The sequence below is a fragment of the Adiantum capillus-veneris genome, chromosome 28 (genome assembly GCF_014529385.1).
Source record: "Adiantum capillus-veneris isolate H3 chromosome 28, ASM1452938v2, whole genome shotgun sequence".
Taxonomy (NCBI): Eukaryota; Viridiplantae; Streptophyta; class Polypodiopsida; order Polypodiales; family Pteridaceae; genus Adiantum; species Adiantum capillus-veneris.
In genome coordinates, this window is record NC_140958.1 from 106,512,905 (window position 1) to 106,531,341 (window position 18,437).

The window sequence follows — 18,437 nt, forward strand, 5'->3', positions numbered from 1 at the left end:
GCGTTTTTGCATGTCCCAGCGATTGCAGATTTGCAGCAATTATGACCTCAGCCTGCAGCGTTTTTCAGCAATGAAGTACTTGCAGATTCAGCCCTAAAAGAAGTAGCAGATTCAGCCCGGTAAGAAACCTCAGTTTTCAGCCCTAAACCTGCGATTTTCAGCGTCAAAGACCCACATAAAACAGCCCCCAAATCAGCGCTTTTGGACTAGTCGCAGATTTCAGCCCATAGCGTTTTTGGACAACAGTAGAAAGATTGCAGATTTCAGCCCTTAGGTCGACTTCGTCATCACCGTCGTCATCGTTGACATAGCCTAGACTTGCATCAGTCACATGCATTCCCACCAGTTTGTGCAATCATAAGTAGACCACTCTCGCTGACGAGAGTGGGGCCTTCGGAGGAGGGTTTTACAAAGTCTCTCGTGTCGTATCTCTCTTCTCTCTCTGTCTCTCAATCTCATACACTTGCACGCACAGTGTCCATTCACTTTGTTGTGATCATAGCATTCTCTCATGAAGAACGGAAGGCTCTCCCTTCCATAAGAACAAAAGGAACCTTGAGCACAATTCGGAGCACTCATCTTGAGCAAAGCGCAAACATTCATTCCGCTGCACCTAACAAAATATTTGTTGCAGGTTTGGGTGCCCTCTGGAAATCACCAGTGATCGAGGTAGTCATTTCGTCAACGACCTGATCTCCACACTCCTTACGAACTATAAGATTTTTCATCGCAAATCTTGCTCTTACTATCCTAGAGCAAATGGGCAAGCTGAAAGCACTAACAAAGTGCTAATCGTGCTTCTCAGGAAAGCTTGTCACCTGCATCCAACGTCTTGGGCTCAAGCTATCCTCGGCACAGTTTGGGCTTATCGCACCTCATTCAAGGCAACCACTAACTACACCCCCTTCCAGCTAGCTTTCGGTCTAGACGCAATTGCACCATATGAGTTCAACTCAGGTTCAGCAAGGGTGGGAAGTGTTCGCGTCACAGCGAGGATTGCTTCCGCAAACCTCTCTCGTCTCTCAATGTTAGAAGAAAGCAGGATGTTAGCTTCACATGCTCTCCAAGCGCAAAAACTTCGTCGCAAAGCGTGGCATGATCGCCATCTCAGAAAGCCGAAAATAATGCAGGGTTCCCTGGTGCTACTCTATCAAGCGAAGTATCTGAAGAAAGCTAAAAAGCTCGTCCCAGCATGGCAAGGGCCATTCATGGTACAAGAGATTTCGCCACAGGGGGCTATCCAGTTAGTCACTCTGGAGGGTGTTCCCTTGTCACTGGTAAATGGATCAAGAATCAAGTGCTATCACTCTCCCTAATTATATAGAGATTTGATGATGTTATCCATCCATCACCGTATGATTGTCCCCCTCAGCTTTCTCCGGCTTTACCTTTTCCCTCTTCTCAAGTCTTCCTCTATCAATTCGCATCTTAGTTGTAATCGGTGATCTTTAAAATTCTCCTCGTTTGACTGCGTGCATCAATTTGTTGTCTTATCATTGATAGAATTGGGCTTTTAGAGTCCTACTAGGATCCAATGTTACTGCTCTATTTGTTTCTATTGCCTCTCTCTCCTCATGGATTCGTTGAATGTCCGAGGTTCAGCTCTCGTTGGATGGATCTTTGATTTTTGGTAGTGTTCCTAACACATTCAAACTGCTCTGTTGTATCTCCCTTCCCCTCTATCTCTTATGGTGAGCTCTCACACACACACATCTAGTTCCTTGCCTTTCTGGTGAGATCTCTTTCCTAACACTCGTTCAATATTCACTCCTCAGCCATACTCTTTTCATTGCTCTTTCCCTCTCTCTCAATCTTACATGCAAGTTTGCTCGAAGGTGGGAATGCTTGCTCTTACCTTTCTGAGCGACCAGATCCTAGTTAAAAGAAGCAGGCAATTTTTTATGGGCAGCACATTACAACTTCCTTTCGCTCCTTTCTCTCTGGTGCACTATGCTGCAGCACATCACAACTTCCTTTCTCACTGGTGCACTATGCCTTTTGCTCCTCACCACCCCTCTCTAGCCAAATCCCCTCGCCCCTACCCTCAACTCCCTCGCCTTATCCCCCTTCCATCGTTCCCTCTACTCTAGCCCTTCAATCTACCTCGCCCATCCTCTAATTCCCCCCTCGCCCATACCCAACTAATCCCCTCGCCCTACCCTCTAAAAGACCCCCCCTAGCCCCTACCCTAAAACTCCCTCACCCCTACCCTCTAGACCCCCCCTCACCCCTACCCTCTAGACCCCTCCTCGCCCCTACCCTAAACTTCCTCGCCCCTACCCACTAAAAACCCCTCTCGTCCCTACCCTCTACTGCTCTCGCCCCTATCCACTAAAAACTCCTCTCGTCCCTATCCACTAAAAACCCCCTCGCCCCTACCCTCTATGCCCTCGCCCCTACCCTCTACACCCCACCTCGACCCTACCCTCTAAACCCCTCTCGCCCCTGCCCACGAAAACCCTCTCGCCCCTGCCCACTAAAACACTCTCGCCCATACCCAATCCCTCGCCCCTACCCAACTATTTCCTCTCCCCTCGCCCCTACCCAACTACCTCCCCCTCACCACCGACCCTCGCCCCTACTCAACTATTCCCCCTCGCCCCTCACCACCCGCCCTCGCCCCTACCCAACTACCCAACTATTCTCCCTCGCACCTACACAACCTATTTCCCTCGCCACTACTCAACTATTTCCCCCCTAACCCTTCCCAATTTTTGCCTCTCGGCCCTTCTCTAATAACCCTCGCCCCTATCCTAAGCCCACCGCTCCTTCCCTCATCCCCTCTCTGCTATTGCCCCTACCCTAACCAAACCCCCTTCGCCCCTCCCTCAGTCTATCGTGCCTCTCTTCACCTACAGGTGATTCTATTCACGGACAGATCTCAACCTTCGTAGACAGACGTGTTTCAGCTTTTCATCTCAGGCTTTTCGGCAGATTTTCACCCTTACGCTTTTCAATCAGTCAGATCCTATTTCAGCACAAAAAGAAAAGCAAAGAAAACAGATCAATTCAATTCAAGATGGCTGGTACAAGCAAGAGGCCTCGGAAGAAAGCTTTGTCTCGACAGAAACCTATTGAAACACCTCGAAGTTCTACAGAAGAAGAAGATATAGAAACTTCCAGCAATGGCTCACTGATCTATCTTCCACTGATCACAGTGATGAGAGTTACAGAGCTGCTGACTCCGGCTCTACCTCTGACTCGAACTCAGAGTCTTCTAGCCAACAGGAAGATGATGAACGGGAAGATGATGGGAATAAGAAAAAGAAGAAGGCAATCACGTAGGTGTTGAGCCATCAAATTCCTCGGCCTCCTTCCGAAACTCAAACCAAATTCACTTTGAACTTCATCTGCAGCAGCCTGATCCGTCTCTTCGAGAAGTTTTATTAAAAGATCAGCTACATACACTAGGTCTGTCAACATTAGCAGAGGCCGATCTGCCTTCTGATATTCCCATGGATATGGTGCATGAAGTTCTCAAGTTTTTTCCCAAAGTAAGAGGGCACCCACTGACTGCTACACGCATTGGTCACGCTTTGGGGATGGCAACCTTTCCTGCAGTAAAACCGGCTACGAGAACCTATTCATAACTTTCGAAAGATACAGTAAATACTTACTGTGAAAGATTCTGGAGCTCTTTTCTACCCGCCTCTTCATTCAAGAAGATCTCGTTCAAAGAACAGATTGAGCGGTTTACCTTGGGTCTACCTACAGAGATCCGAGATCACTGCTTGGAACAGAAGTCAGCTTCTATTCAGGAGTTGATGAGTCATGCGAAGCGGGGCTTTGCCATTCACTCTGGCAGTTTGACCTACCCCACAAATAAGGCCATGACACAACGAGCCGAACAGACTTCTGGGAATGAAAGTAGAAAGAAAAAGAGCAACCCACAGAAAAAGGATGCACGACCCAAGCTTACTCCTGAGGAAAGAGCTCGCTTCATCAGAGAGGGGAAGTGCTTTGGATGCGGGGAACATGGACATATCTCCGCGAAGTGCCCTAAAAAGGCACAGAAATAACAGAATGATAAAGACGACGACAGGCCTGAGAGTTCGAGAGCAGCTGAGGAATGTGGCAGAAAAGGCAGATAGAAAAGCAGAACTGGTACCACATGGCGTGGGACCTGCACCGAATCTAATGAATGAAAGTACAAACTTTGCCGCTTTTGGGGCAAAGTGAAGGATCATGAAGCTCTTTTGAAGGAGCCAAGGCCAACTTCTTTTCACTTGGAATTGGCAGCTCGATTTGGAATTACGCCCGACAGACTGACGCCACAGGCGGAGGTAGTTCGACTGGCACCCGGATGGGATGTTGCCATTACACCAAGCATTAGCAAACTTTGTTTGCAATGACAGGGGTGTTCAGGGCACGCGAGTGACGTTCTACTCAGGATCCCTTGGTACCACAAGAACTACGCCGTGGTTGACTACCGGAATGAGAAAGCGACTTTACTTGATGAACTTCAGTTTCTTACTCATTCTTTTGGGAGAGAACTGAACGATGGATAAAGGTTGAATATGTTTTGACCTGATCAAAAGAACGCCAAGATTTTTCTCCACACTCATGCCGATTGCTTTACAGAGGGCCTGAAGATCAAACCATTGATCTGATACCTGGAAGCACGCCACCGAATCGGCCACCTTACCGTGTGAGCCGAGTACAGAATGAAAAGATTATGAACCCAGTGAAAGACCTCTTGGAAAAGGGTCTTGTCCAGCCTAGTACTTCACCGTATTGCTCTCCAGTGTTGTTGGTTTTGAAGAAAGGCGGATCTTGGAGAATGTGCATCGATTATAGCACTCTTAACGAAATCACCATCAAGAACAGATTTCCGATTCCTAGGATCGATGATATACTCGACAAGTTACAGGGATCCTCGTGCTTTAGCAGGATTGACTTGAAAAGTGAATATCATCAAATCAGGATAGCGCCAAGAGATGTCTATAAGACAGCTTTTCGGACGACTTTTGGGTTATTTGAGTTTTTGGTGATGCCTTTTGGCTTAACCAATGCTCCTGCGACATTTAACCGGATGATGGACAGGTTTTTCGAGAGTACACGCTATTTGTTGGCACTTTCTTTGACGACATCATTGTTTTCTCCAAGAATGAGGCAAAACACAGAGATCATCTACTTCAAGTCTTTCAGGCATTACGAGATCACACGTTAGTGATTAATGCAAAGAAAAGTGAATTTTTCCTACCAGAGATACACTTTTTGGGACACATTGTGTCAGCAGCAGGAGTGCAAATGGACCCGGCCAAGATAGAGACTATCCGTGATTGGCCCGATTTGAGGAATGTCCATGAAGTTAGAAGCTTCTTGGGACTGTGTTCGTACTACAGGCGGTTCATACGAAAGTTTGCAGAGGTTGCTTCCCCTTTGCATACCTTGACACAGAAAGGAGTACCTTTTTCGTGGGGACCCACAGAGGTGACTGCCTTTCGGACATTGAAAGAGAAATTGACTACGGGACCTATTTTGACTTTGCCGGACTTGCAGAAGTCATTTGAAGTATATTGTGATGCTTGTGGTCGTAGTCTGGGTACGGTCTTGATGCAAGGAGGCCATGTCATAGCTTACAAGAGCCGTTTGTTCTGTAGGCCAGAGATGACAGCACAGATTTATGAGAAAAAGCTTTTGGCGGTTATCCATGCTCTTACTCAGTGGCGGCATTACCTACTCGGAGCGGATTTTACTGTCTTTACAGACCATCAGAGTTTGCGCTACTTCTTGTCACAGAAGCAGCTTTCGGAAAAGCAGATGCGGTGGGCGAACATCTTGTCACAATTCCACTTCCAGATTGTCCATGTGCAGGGACAGAAGAATGTGGTGGCACATGCTTTGTCTCGGAAACCATTGGTTCTGGCTATTTCCGCGTTACATCATAGGAGCTTCGAGGATATGGTCGATCAGTATGCCACAGATACAGATTTTGCAGATATTTTCACACGGATACGGGATGGGGAGACAATAGCTGGATACTCCCTTCAGGAAGGCTACTTGATGAAAAAGACTTATGTTGTGCGTTACACAGCCGTTGAGGGAAAAGGTTATGACTGAATGCCACCGTCCACCCTTTACGGGTCACCGCGGCATTGCTACCACCATGAAAGGGGTAGAGAGATACTTCTTTTGGCCATAACTCAAAAAGGACGTGGAAGAGTTGTGCACAGTATGCCAGAAGGTCAAGTTTGACAGGCATAAGGCACACGGATTGTTACACCCTTTACCCATACCCACCCGCCCGGAGGAAAGTATTGAAATGGATTTCATTTTTGATCTCCCGATTACACACAATGATCATGATGATTTTCCGATTACATGGCACGTCTGAGACGATTGTCTCCGATAGAGACCCCAGATTTATGAGTTTGTTTTGGAAGGCAATTTGGGAGAACATTGGCACGCGGTTGTAGTTCTTGTCATCGTTCCACTTGCAAACTGACAGGCAATCTGAGATTGCCAATTCAGTGTTTTAGATTTATTGAAGTCTTGTATCTCGGATCAGAAGATTCAATGGGAAAAGAACTTACCTTTGGTGGAATTTGCCTACAATAACACGATACACTCTTCGACGGGGAAGACGCCATGTGAGATTGTTGAAACTGCTGCGAAGGTTCCATCCTTCCTGAGCACGAAAGATTAGATATTGGAAGCGGATGAATATTCGCGAGATTTGGATACGGCTTTTGCCAAGGTTCGCGAGACTTTACAGGAGTCTCAAGAACGACAGAAAAAGGCAGCGGATCGCCATCGTCGCGACTTGAAATTGAAGGAGGATGATTGGGTGCTCTTACGTTTTGAGAAGGCACGCCTACGAAAGAAAAAGGGAAAGGAGAGGCTTTTTCCAAAGCTTAGTATGCAATACTACGGACCTTTCCAGATCACTGACAAGATAAATAATGTCTCCTTCCGATTGAAACTGCCAGATACTTGGAGGATTCGCAATGCATTGCATGTGAATCTCTTGAAACCTATTAAGGGTGATGTGCCTGATGATGGGGAGCCTGATGAGCAACCCGAAGTGGAAGAAAACAAGGAGATCCTTGTACCTGAACAGATTTTGGCACATAACGATACGAAGAAAGGTAAAGTCCGAAGGCGGTTCTTGGTTAAGTTCAAGAACTTTCCTGCATTTGATGCGAAGTGGATGGAGGAGGAGGACCTAGCAGATACTCCTCGGCTCGATGTTTTGGTTTAGCATAGTCTACTCCAAACGGAACCCAGAATTCAGCTTGGCCGGAGATCTGGTGCAGTGGGATGCACAAGAAGGGAGTCACTTCGCTCCCTTGTCAACAGATGCCTCGATTTTGATACTAAAGTCACTGATGTCTCTTTGAGCTTCAGGGATACTGATAGCTGACAGTATTCTGCTGGATGACTTTATGAAATGGAATTCCTGATAATGATACTGATTTGTTCTTGACTTCTTTTGAGTGCAGGAACTGATAGCCGAAATGATTGCAGCATTTTGGTTTGATTGATCTCGAATAGACATGGTTGCAATAGGGGTTAGTCAATCGGACATCAATGAGGTCCCGATTGAACCTAGATGTGATTGCTAGCTACATTGCTGATAAATCATGCTCTAAGATCCGAGTGAATGTTGAATGTCATGTGATGTCTGGTGATGTCGTGTGATGTGACTGTCGATTTTGTACATGTGCTAGATGTGTGTTCCTAGTACGTAGGTACTAACAGTCAGTGTCTGCTAAGACGGTTTATGGCTTTTGTCGGTTTTGCAGGCGTAATCGCGGTCGATTACAATGCTTTCAAGAGGGGGGTATGTCACAAAGTGATGACGTGGCGGACAGCAGAAACCCTAATTTCTGCCAAAAACCTTAATTTCCGAAAATCGCGGAGGCTAAATTTTTTTAAAAAAATGAGCGACGCAAATCTCAGCTTTTTTATTATGATTTGGGAGAAAGAAAGAGAAAAAGAGAACTTGCTTTTTACTGACTCTCATTGAGAGAGAGAGAGAGAATCTGCTTTTGCTTTCAAGCTTTTGGGGCTCTGCTTTTGGGCATCCCTTGTAATCTTTAAATTAGTGGTGAGGGCCTCACTTCTTAGAGCATCTGGAAGTAGAGTCTTAGGGTCTATCCCGACCCACTCTCTTGTATTTGAACTGATTAATATAAAAAGAAATACCGAAAGGGACGCCAGTCTTTGGGGCCAATATCTCTAGGCACGGAACTCCGCCGGGCCACTGCAAATCTATTGTGATCTGTGAATTGTTTTGAAGTGGTTATTTGGTGCTGTCGCGGTTGATTCTTGACTTGTGTCCAAGTCTGTTACAGGATGTCATGCCCTGAGTCTGGAAGGTGAGATCCAGAGGCGAGAACCTTGGTTCTCAAGGATTTGGAATAAGGAACGGAAATTCCTTGGAATAGGGTTTTGCCCTAGGAATCGAAAGTCGAGGCTTCCGGGAACCATCAAGTCGTATTCTAGAACGAACGTGGTAATACGTTCGGTTCAAGTGCTTGTATAGACTTCTCCTCAGTAATAAAGATACTATTACGGGGGGGGGGACCAGCCCATCTTCTAGTCCCCAGTACTGTGTCGATCTTCTCACTCTCTATCTCTCTCTATCTATTTCTCTCTATATCCTTTGGCTTCAGTATTAAGTGATAAATTCTATTTATCGGAGTATATTTTATATTGTTATGCGCTCCTGTTTGTGACATTCAGGGATACTGAGAGCTGACAGTATTCTGCTGTATGACTTTATGAAATGGAATTCATGAATATGAAACTGATTTGTTCTTGACTTGTTTTTAAGTGCAAGAACCGATAGACGAAATGACTGCAGCATTTTGATCTTATTGATCTCGAATAGACATGGTTGCAATAGGGGTTACTCAATCGGGCATCGATGAGGTCCCGACTAGATCTAGATACGATTGCTAGCTATGCCGATAAATCATGGTCTAAGATCCGAATGAATGTTGAATGTCATGTGATGTCCTGCGATGTCTAGTGATGTCCTGTGATGTGATTGTCGATTGGTACATGTGCTAGATGTGTGTTCCTAGTACGTAGGTACTAACAGTCAGTGTCTACTAAGACAATTTATGGCTTCTGTCTGTTTTGCAAGCGTAATCGAGGGCAATTACAATGCTTTCAAGAGGGGGGTATGTCACAAAGTGATGACGTGGCTGCCATAGAAACCCTAATTTCTACCAAAAACCCTAATCTACAGAAACCCTAATTCTGCCAAAAAACCCTAACCCTGGCATGACACGTGGCAGTAGTATGGACGGGCGGATTTTGCGATGGCTGTACGGTAGCTTTTGGACAGTGCTTTTTCCACGCAAATTGAAAGAGAGAGAAGAGAAAGATCTTTTGCTTTAAATTTTAGGGCAAGAAAGAGAGAAAAGAAAAGCACAGCTTTTGAGCTTTTGATTTTAAGCTTTTGGGGCTCTGCTTTTGGCATCCCTTGTAACTCTTTATAAGTGAAGTTGGTCTCTCACTTCTTAGAGCATCTAGAAGCAGAGTCTGAGAGTGAGACCCAACCACTCTTTTGTACTTGGGCAACAGATTAATACAGAAAGAAATACCGAAAGGGGCGCCAGTCTTTGGGGCCAATACCTCTAGACACGGAACTCCGTCGGGCCAGTGTGAATCAATTGTGAGCTGTGAACTATTTTGAAGTGGTTATTTGGTGCTGTCACGATAGATTCTTGACTTGGAGTGTCCAAGTCTATTACAGTTTTTCACCCAGATCAACCCTGGCGATTTGGATTGCAGATCAGCCCCGGCAGCAACAAGACAGCAAGAACCCCTAGCGTTTTTGCATGAAGAAGACAGATTCAGCCCTAGCGTTTTTTGGGTCAGGCAGCAACAAGGTGGAAAGGTACGTAGTGTACGGTACGGTTTAGGTACGTACGGAACGTACTTCCGTACTGAACCAACCTTTAGGTACGTGATAGGTACGTACCATTTGTAAAAAAAGACAATTACACTAAACTTAAGTTCACAGACCTTTCAAAATTCAGCCTCATTAACAATGCAATGCTTAAAATGAACATATTGATCAAAAAACTTAATGACTCAAGATTCAATACTCAATGAGAAAACCAATGACCATAAATCATAAGACCAAATAACAACTACAAAGTTCAAACATCATGTCCATGGCATTAGCCAGAAGTGGACATATACCATACAAACTAAATCAAGATCCAAAACAAAGTACTGTGAAATACTACAATGCCATAATAACAATAAAAGTCTGCTGCAGCCTGTCCTCCAAAGCATGAAGTCACCAGTGTGCACTAAGACGTGCGGCCTCAAAAGTCTGTGTCAGATGCGGAAGATGAATCGTCGGTAGAGAGCAAGCCCCCATCATCAAGGACATTGCCCTCCTCATCAAACTCAGGGTCAGGCTCAGCATATGTCAACTCTGGTACAAGCACCTCTGCACCACAAGCCTCCTCAGGCATATCAGCAATCTCTGCATGGATGAGCCGGACAGCTTCATTCGCTCGCCTGCGAATGGAGCGAATAGGAAGCTTCCCCCTGCGAATACTCTCTCGTCTCACAGTGTCTGGATCTCCTCCCACTGTGCGTAGAGGAAGGCTAAGAGCTTGTGCACGTGATCTAGTCACACGACGATCCACGCTCTCGAGCTCTCTATGCAGCTCTCTGAGAATCTGCTCCTGCTCGTCTCTAATCTGTCGGTCCACCTCCTCTGGTCTAGGATCATCTACCATTTTCAGCTCTGTCGCATCAACCTGTTGAAGAGTAAAATAAAGTTAAACTGACTTATTTATGGCATATGCTTGCAGGTTGAGTTTACAGTGGCCAACATCAAGGTAATTACCTGTTTGGGTTGCCCCAAAGAATGGTAACTCCGCACGAGCCTCATGTTGGCTCTGCAATACACCAACTTCTCCAACTGAGAAGTGCTAAGGCGATTTCGAATCTTCGTGTGTATGAGAGAGTAAGCACTCCAATTGCGCTCACATGCTCCAGCCGAGCAATCCTGCTCAGTGATCAAGCAAGAGCGCAATCATCAGCAAGAGAGTGACAAGTGTCAAGTAATATAAAGATGAAGTTAGAAGTTTAAAATGATATATACAAGGTAATCATGCATGGCAGTTTCCTAACCTGGGAAAGGATACGAAGAGCAATGCGTGAGAGGTTGGGAAGACCAACTCTCCCATACGAGTGCCACCACGTCAAAGGATACTTTGTGGCTTCCTTCCTCAAAGAAACTGCTCTCGTGAAAGAAGCGTCAATGCCATTCATGTAGTTGGTGAATTCCTTGTCTATCCCAAGCTGATCATCCTCTGAAAACATGAGCCCAACATACTCTGATTGTTTTGTGCTAAGCAAGGTATCACTCCATAGCTCTGGCGACCTGTAGAGAGGATGAAGCATGGCAGCCATCGCATGTATGGGACGGCTCATGAAAGTCCAGCGGCTCTCAACACATCCCAATAAATCTGATCGGCTGAAATATCAAAACAACTTGTCAATACAAGTTAACTGTTATAACTTAGACTTGATGGTTAAAATAGACAAGTTACAACCATTAGAACATGAGGAACCCTTACCGATCAATAGTCAACAGATCGCATTTGGAAACGTGGTCTTTCATCTGCATAAACAGATGATAGACTAGTCCCAAGGTCGATCCCTCCATATCCGTCAATCGAAGGAGGACGTAGACTGGCTTGAGTGCCACTGAAAGAGCGTGCACTTCCTGCCAAAAGCTCTCATCAAGGATCCGCCTCTGCAAGTATTTTGTAGATTCATCCTGCGATCTTGACATGCCTCGCCATTTTGGATCCACCATTGTCTGTAGTAGTGGATCTCTAAGTTTGTAGAGCCTTTGTAAAACCAAGTAAATGTAGGCAAACCTGGTTTTTGAAGGTCGAACCATATCCAAAGTGCTATGGCTACGGAAGATAGCAAGAGCCTGATGTTTCTTGCGAAAGAATGTGGTGACCTTGACTACATCTGCAACTATGGGCTGCACCCATGAATGTTTGCCAATATCCTCCATGAGCAAATCCAAACAATGTGCAGCACATGGAGTCCACACTATGCCAGGAAAATGTTGCTCCACCATAAATCCCATTGCCTTGCAATTAGCTGCATTATCTGTCACCACCTGCACAACATTCTCCTTGCCAACCTCCTCTATGGTTGTTTTGATGTGACCAAAAATAAACTCAGCCGTGATCTTTTCCCCTAGTTTTCCTGCATCCACAGCACGCAAGAAATAGGTGCCCAAAGCAGAAGACACAAGAATATTGATTATGTGTCGTCTGCGTATGTCTGCCCAACCATCTGAGATAATGGTGCATCCAAACTCCTTCCATCCAGCTTTCACAGGCGTAAGCGCCTTGTCAATTAAGGCCTTTTGTTCATCTAACATAGTGGTGTGCATCTTTGTGTAATCAAGACCTGTCCATGTCTCAGTAGGCCCCACCTGTGCAATGGCTTTTACCATTCTTTTCCACTGATCTGCGCGCAAAACATTGAAAGATATGTTGCACTCAATAAGAGTGCGACATATCTCCATCTCTGCCACCCTCTGACGCTCTTTCACCCAAGCCTGAGAAGAGATGCGACTAGGCAAAGTGGTCTGCGTTGATGTTTCAGATGTACCTTTTTCACGTGGCAAGGAATCCTCACCTTCACCACCAACACGTGCTCTCTTCCTGGAAGTAGGGGGTTGCATGGAGGCCGAACCTCCTCCAACCACTGTCTCCGCACCTAAAGACTCCAGCTCTCCAACAAAAGCATCATGTAAAGCATCCTGTGTGCTGGGAGCACCTCTCAAAGCAGGAGCACCAACAGGAAAATACTCTTGAATAAGCTGCTCCCTCAAAGGTGGTGGTATTTTCTCACATGCACCAATCTGATCAGTGCACCCGATGCCTGTCAAGTGCTTTTTGACTCGCGTAATAGTGCTGGTGTATTGGTCCCCACAATACTTGCATTGCCATAAGCGTGTACCAAAACCTTGCTGAGAAGTGGTCGTGATGATCCTCAAAACATTGGTGTGGAGCGACCAGTTGGGGTTGGTTTTACGCGGCATAATGAATCCTGCACATTGCAAATGCAAAAGAGTGCACGCACATGAGAAGTACGGAGTGCGAGAGAAGAGTACGAAGTGCATGGTGGCAGAAGCAGTACCTTTTCACGCGCGTAGCTCGGCTCTGCAAGACTCTGTGCACTGCTCTGCAGACTTCTCTGTAACAGAACAGAGACTCTTTTGCTACAGTGGTCGATTAAAAAAGCCTAAGGCTTCCCCCCTTCACACTAATAAGCCTAACTGGAAGCGCTCCCTAGCGGAATTTGTCCGAGCAAAAAACGCCCAAATTTTTTTTTATGCCGTACTGTACCGTACGGAAAGGTACCGTACGTACGTACGGATTCTACTCTGGGCAGCAACCTCAGCAATTTGCAGATTCATCGCGACAAGACCTCAGGAGAGACCAGCGTTTTCAGTTTTCAGCAGTCAGACATCGCAGTAGAACCCTGAACCTCGCAAATCTCATTTTCCCGCAGAGCAGACCCTCGCCGCACGGTCAGATCCCGCGAAGTTTGCAGTTTCAGCCCGGAAAACGCAGATTTCAGCATCTACGTTCTCAGCGCATCGTCGCCATCGACATCGTCACCGACATAGAGTCAGAATTTATCAGTTACAAGATTTGCAGATTTCAGCCATTAGCATTTTCAAATTTCAGCTCGTCTCGTCGTCGTCCTTATCGTCGTCGACATCGTCAGGAAGTCCAAAGCATTGTAGAGATTTGTGCAATCAATAGTAGACTGCTCTCGCCATAGAGAGTGGGGCCTTCGAAGGAGGGTTTTGACAACATTCTGGTGTCGTATTTTTCTCTCTCTATCTCTCAGCCTCAGCACCTTCATTCACAGTGTTCTCCACTTTGTTTGTGTCCATTGCACTCTCTCACTAAAGGAACGGAAGGCTCTCCCTTCCGTAAGTAAAAGGAACCCTTGAGCACAGTGCTCCCTGCTACTGCTCGACCCAAACTCCCAGGAGCTCAGTTCAATACTTCTATGGGTAGCAAGCGCCCTAAGTACCCTCAACTAACCCTGGCGTTTTTCCCACGGTCAGCCTTTTCATCTTCAACAATGCACCCTAGCTTTTTCAGCCTACAGTACCCGATCAGCCCATCAGTACCAACATTTTAAGTTTTCAGCCCAAGATAGCAGCTCGGCCAGCGTTTTCAGATTTCAGCCTATCATCGTCATCGCCATTAGCACCCTCGACATCGGCAACCGCAGATAAGTGCATAGCCTCATCAGTTTGCAAATCCAAGCCCAAAATCCTAACGTTTTCAGTTTTCAGCCCTTACTACCTAGCCTCTTAGATCCAAGCACCTACAACAAGATCCCATCAGCATCTCAGCATCTAAGACCATTCTATTAGCATTTGTGCAATCTAAAGCAAATACCTCTCTAGCAATACCGGGGGGGGGGTTTGGGACCCCATCTGGTGTTAGTCTTCTTCTGACTCCTCCTCCGTCCCCATCTACACCACGGATTGTGCCAAATTCTATGAAGGCCTTGGTATAGGCCATGATGGAGATGATGCTACAGCAAGAGGCTCAACGGGCTGAAGTCGAAAGGGGAAAAGGAGGCTCAAAGGGCCGCAGTCGAAAGGGATGCATGGCTCTAGAGAGGGAACACGAAGCTCAACGCATAGCAATTGAAGAAAAGCAGGTAGCTATGGAGCTAGAGCATGAGGGCACCACGACACCGATGCCTACAAGACTTGGTCCTTCACATACTCTCCTCAAAGAGTAATCCAAATAAGGAGGCCGGCGAGTCATCACATAGACAAGGTGGAGACGACAACTACAACAATCCACTCACTGAAAAGTTGACTTTCAGTAAGTATGATGGTCAGATGGATGCATCTGTAATTTATTCTTGGTTGCATCAACTTAACGCTTACTTTGCTACTAACAAGAAAAACAATAACAATCTAGTTTTGACAACATCCATGTATTTGTTGGATGATGCCATTAATTGGTATCAAGCCTAGCAAGAGGCACAATTGGCCAAGCACCTTGCACGTGACGAGGATAACGTCCTATCGTCTTACAGTTAGGCTGACTTCTAGGCTAAGCTCAAGGATCGAAGGCAATATTCCCATGCTAATCGTTGCATTCAATAGCTCTATCAGCTTTGGCAAATGAGCTTTTGGAATTGGTATTGGTCGTAGATTCCAAGGTACATGAGGAATAGTAAAAATCACCATAGGAGTGACAACACTAGGATTGACATAACCTATTTCATGTGGATGAAAAGCAAAAGCTTTACCATGCCTTGAAAGCATAACTACGAAGCACTTCACTTCTTCTTTGGTCTAAAAATCCTCGCAACCAACCTTCATTTCTTTTAAGGATTCCTCTGTAAACTTGTGCCCAATCTTTCCTCGATCCCTGAGATTTGGCTGCAAAGAAGCTTGTTCCATCTGCTCTCTTGGTGATAGAGGTAAGGCCATTGGTTTTACCTTCTTTGCCACTAACTTGTACCCGCACTTCTGGCGTTTGATTGCTATAGAATCCTTTTTCTTCTTCAAAAGCTTCAATCTCCTTGAACATCTCTAGAGAACATACTTCAACAGTCTGGTTTTGACATGACTCACTGGAATCCGTTATACTCCTAAGCTCATTCATGGTATCTACAAAAGAAACATGTTCAAAGATATCTGAAATACACTCATTATCTTTTAGAAAACCATTCTCCTTCAAGCTTTTTTATACATTATGTACATGTTGCTATTCACTTCATTTGATGTCCTCAATCTTTGTAAAACACATTGACCCATGCTTTGATAACCCTAAAAAACTTATAGAGAGAGCTTCTTGTCCTATTGTATCAAGCAAGAACCTTTCTCTTGCCGTATCATCGCAATCTCGCTTCACAATGGTACCTCCCCAAAACCCCTCATCTCCTTGTAATCCTTGAATTCTTTACTTATCTTTGGTAGTGGTTGATCCCTAAGACTATCAAGATTCCTCTCATGATCCACACAGACATTGAGAAGTTGAACAGCCCGCTTTCCATCTCTACTCCTTATCCTTGCATAAGTTGAGCCATCATCCATGACCTTTTGTCTCCATTCGAATAGCCATGATATATGGCTCTCCAAGAATAAGAGGATAAGTTTACATCTCCTGCACAAAGAAGTTTTGCTCATCTTTTACATTCCCTATTGTCACCTTCACATTTAAACAAGCTCCATAGACATCTGCAGGTAAGTTATTTGTTGTTGTAAGCATCCAACCATGGTCTGTATCTATTGGGGCTTTTGGACATTAGATTGATTTCATAGTCATGATCTATCAATGCAGCATTTGGCTCCTCAAGGTCACCCACTGTCACAATACAGGTACCACATGCCAATAGAAAACAACAGATTGAAGAGACTTTTAGAACTTCAATAACAATTGAGCTGAGAGAGACGACACGCGACACGGAGTGGCGGAATTCCACCCCAAAGAGTATTGGCCCCAAACCTTGGCGTCCCTTTCAGTATTTCTTTATATTGCATCAACACAATACAAGCCGGTACTCCAAACTCTGCACCTTCTCCAGGAAGCATGCTAAAGAATGAGCCCTAGCCTCATATTTAAAGGCCCTAGGCCCCAAAAGCAGTTTTACATGAAAAGCCTTCAAACTCAAAAGCTTCTGGTCCAAAAGCAATGCCAAAAAGCTGCCAACATAAATCACAAAATTCCATACAGCAGTCAGCGCAAAACGCAGAAATCCGTACAGCCTGCCACGTCATCATGTCAGTGCAATTTCCGGAATTTGACCGTACAACTGCCACATCATCAATATTGGCGCAAGTCTTTCTTTGTGTGTGTGTGTGGGTCCTGCTTTATTTTAATCCTTTATGTCACTTGGGGCCCCATTGGACAGGGTCCCCATAAGTTGGTAGGACTTCTTCTGTTACTTGTTCTTATTAGGGTTTAGGCCCCTCGGCCGGCATCTGCAAGTTGGCTCCCTTCTTCAAGGCTTTGACACATCAATAATTTGTAACATCTCTCCTTCTTGAGAGAGAGCAATCGTCCGTGATTACAGCATATCTGCGAAACAACTCAAGTTAGCTCAAAAATTTCCGCGGGTCAATCAGTTTGCTTTTTTTTGTTAAAGAGTTAGCTTCTCCTTTCGGCTCTTTTGATCAAGGAGTTAGCTTCTCCTTTCGTCCAAATTGGAACTCTTGATATTCCGGCGTAGTAAAATTAGCCATCACACCCAGACCGTATTGATCTTCCAAGGGTGTCTTGATGTACTAAAATTACATACCCGGGCAATCTCGTCCAATTAGGAATATTCAATGATTGGCACATCACAATGCAACACAAATGCTCACATATGCATGTTACAAGACATAGAAACATAAAGCCGCCGATGAATACTCCTCCCGCATAACCTAACAAGGTCCGGGCCGGGAGATATTCAATGACTCCCTCATCACTCCTCCCGCATAACCTAAAAAGGTCCGAGCCTGGAGATATAGAGGCCTTTTACAACCAAACACCCCCCAGACCGCAACCTACGTCGTTTGGAGGTGCTGAGAGTAACCACTGCTCAGACTTCTTAATACTCCTTCCGCATAACCATCCAGGTCCGGGCCTGGAGTCACAGCAACACTTTTCAATCATCATTTCTCACTACTCCACCTGGGAGTAAAATCACCAATCATTGAAACCAGTATTAAAACTAGAGTCAAACATTTCAAATTGGCACCAAAACAAGTTCAAAACAGATACCATCCATTTCAAACAAATTTTCAAACAATACTGTCTAACTATAAAGAAAAACAAGTAGAGAGAGTTCATTCGCGGGTTTGTTCGGACAACCCAACTTTGAGGATGACTAGCTTGTCCTTCTGCATCACGGTGATGGTTCGGTTCCAAACCTGGAGAGTCACATCAGTCTTGTCGTGCCAAGGCATGCCCAAGAGAACGTCGCAATTGCCCAACTTCATGATGTGGAAATCAGCTTTTCCATGATAATCTTGAATAGTCACTGGAAGAGCACCAATGAGCGGTACCACTTTCTGAGTTTGCCCCGTGGCTAGCTCAGCTTCAATTTCTCCACCCTCTACATCATAATCAAAATGCATCTGCTTTAAGAATTCTGGATGGATGAAGTTCTCTATAGCTCCGGGGTCAAAGAAAATAAGGCTTTTGAAGCCATTGACTTTGCCATATGCTTGACACAATTCATTTGTGCTCTCAAGGCGTATGCCATAAATATCAGGAACTAGTCCAATAGCGGGTCTAGCTCTCTTAGCAAGAGGTGGCACTGGGGTTCTATCGACCGTTGGTGCAGGCGTCAACTCGTTTGGTCTATCAGTGCGTTTGGGACAATTAGAATGATTATGCCTTGTTTGAAAGCATCCAAAGCATCGGCCTTCTTGTAGTAGGGTGTCTCGT

General features: G+C 45.4%; 1 protein-coding gene and 1 pseudogene across 2 annotated transcripts in view; both read right to left on the reverse strand.

Annotated features, from left to right (window-relative positions):
• Positions 1 to 18,437, reverse strand: part of LOC147421038 (protein OBERON 1-like) — a 39,212-nt gene that overhangs the window by 12,843 nt on the left and 7,932 nt on the right. The gene's annotated exons all lie outside the window — the stretch shown is intronic.
• Positions 10,068 to 16,096, reverse strand: LOC147421039 (uncharacterized; annotated as a pseudogene). The gene is made up of 6 exons (XR_015186907.1): positions 15,934 to 16,096; positions 15,374 to 15,670; positions 11,562 to 13,062; positions 11,113 to 11,458; positions 10,826 to 10,987; positions 10,068 to 10,736 (listed from the first exon to the last, which is right to left on the reverse strand). The product of XR_015186907.1 is annotated as an uncharacterized LOC147421039 (transcript).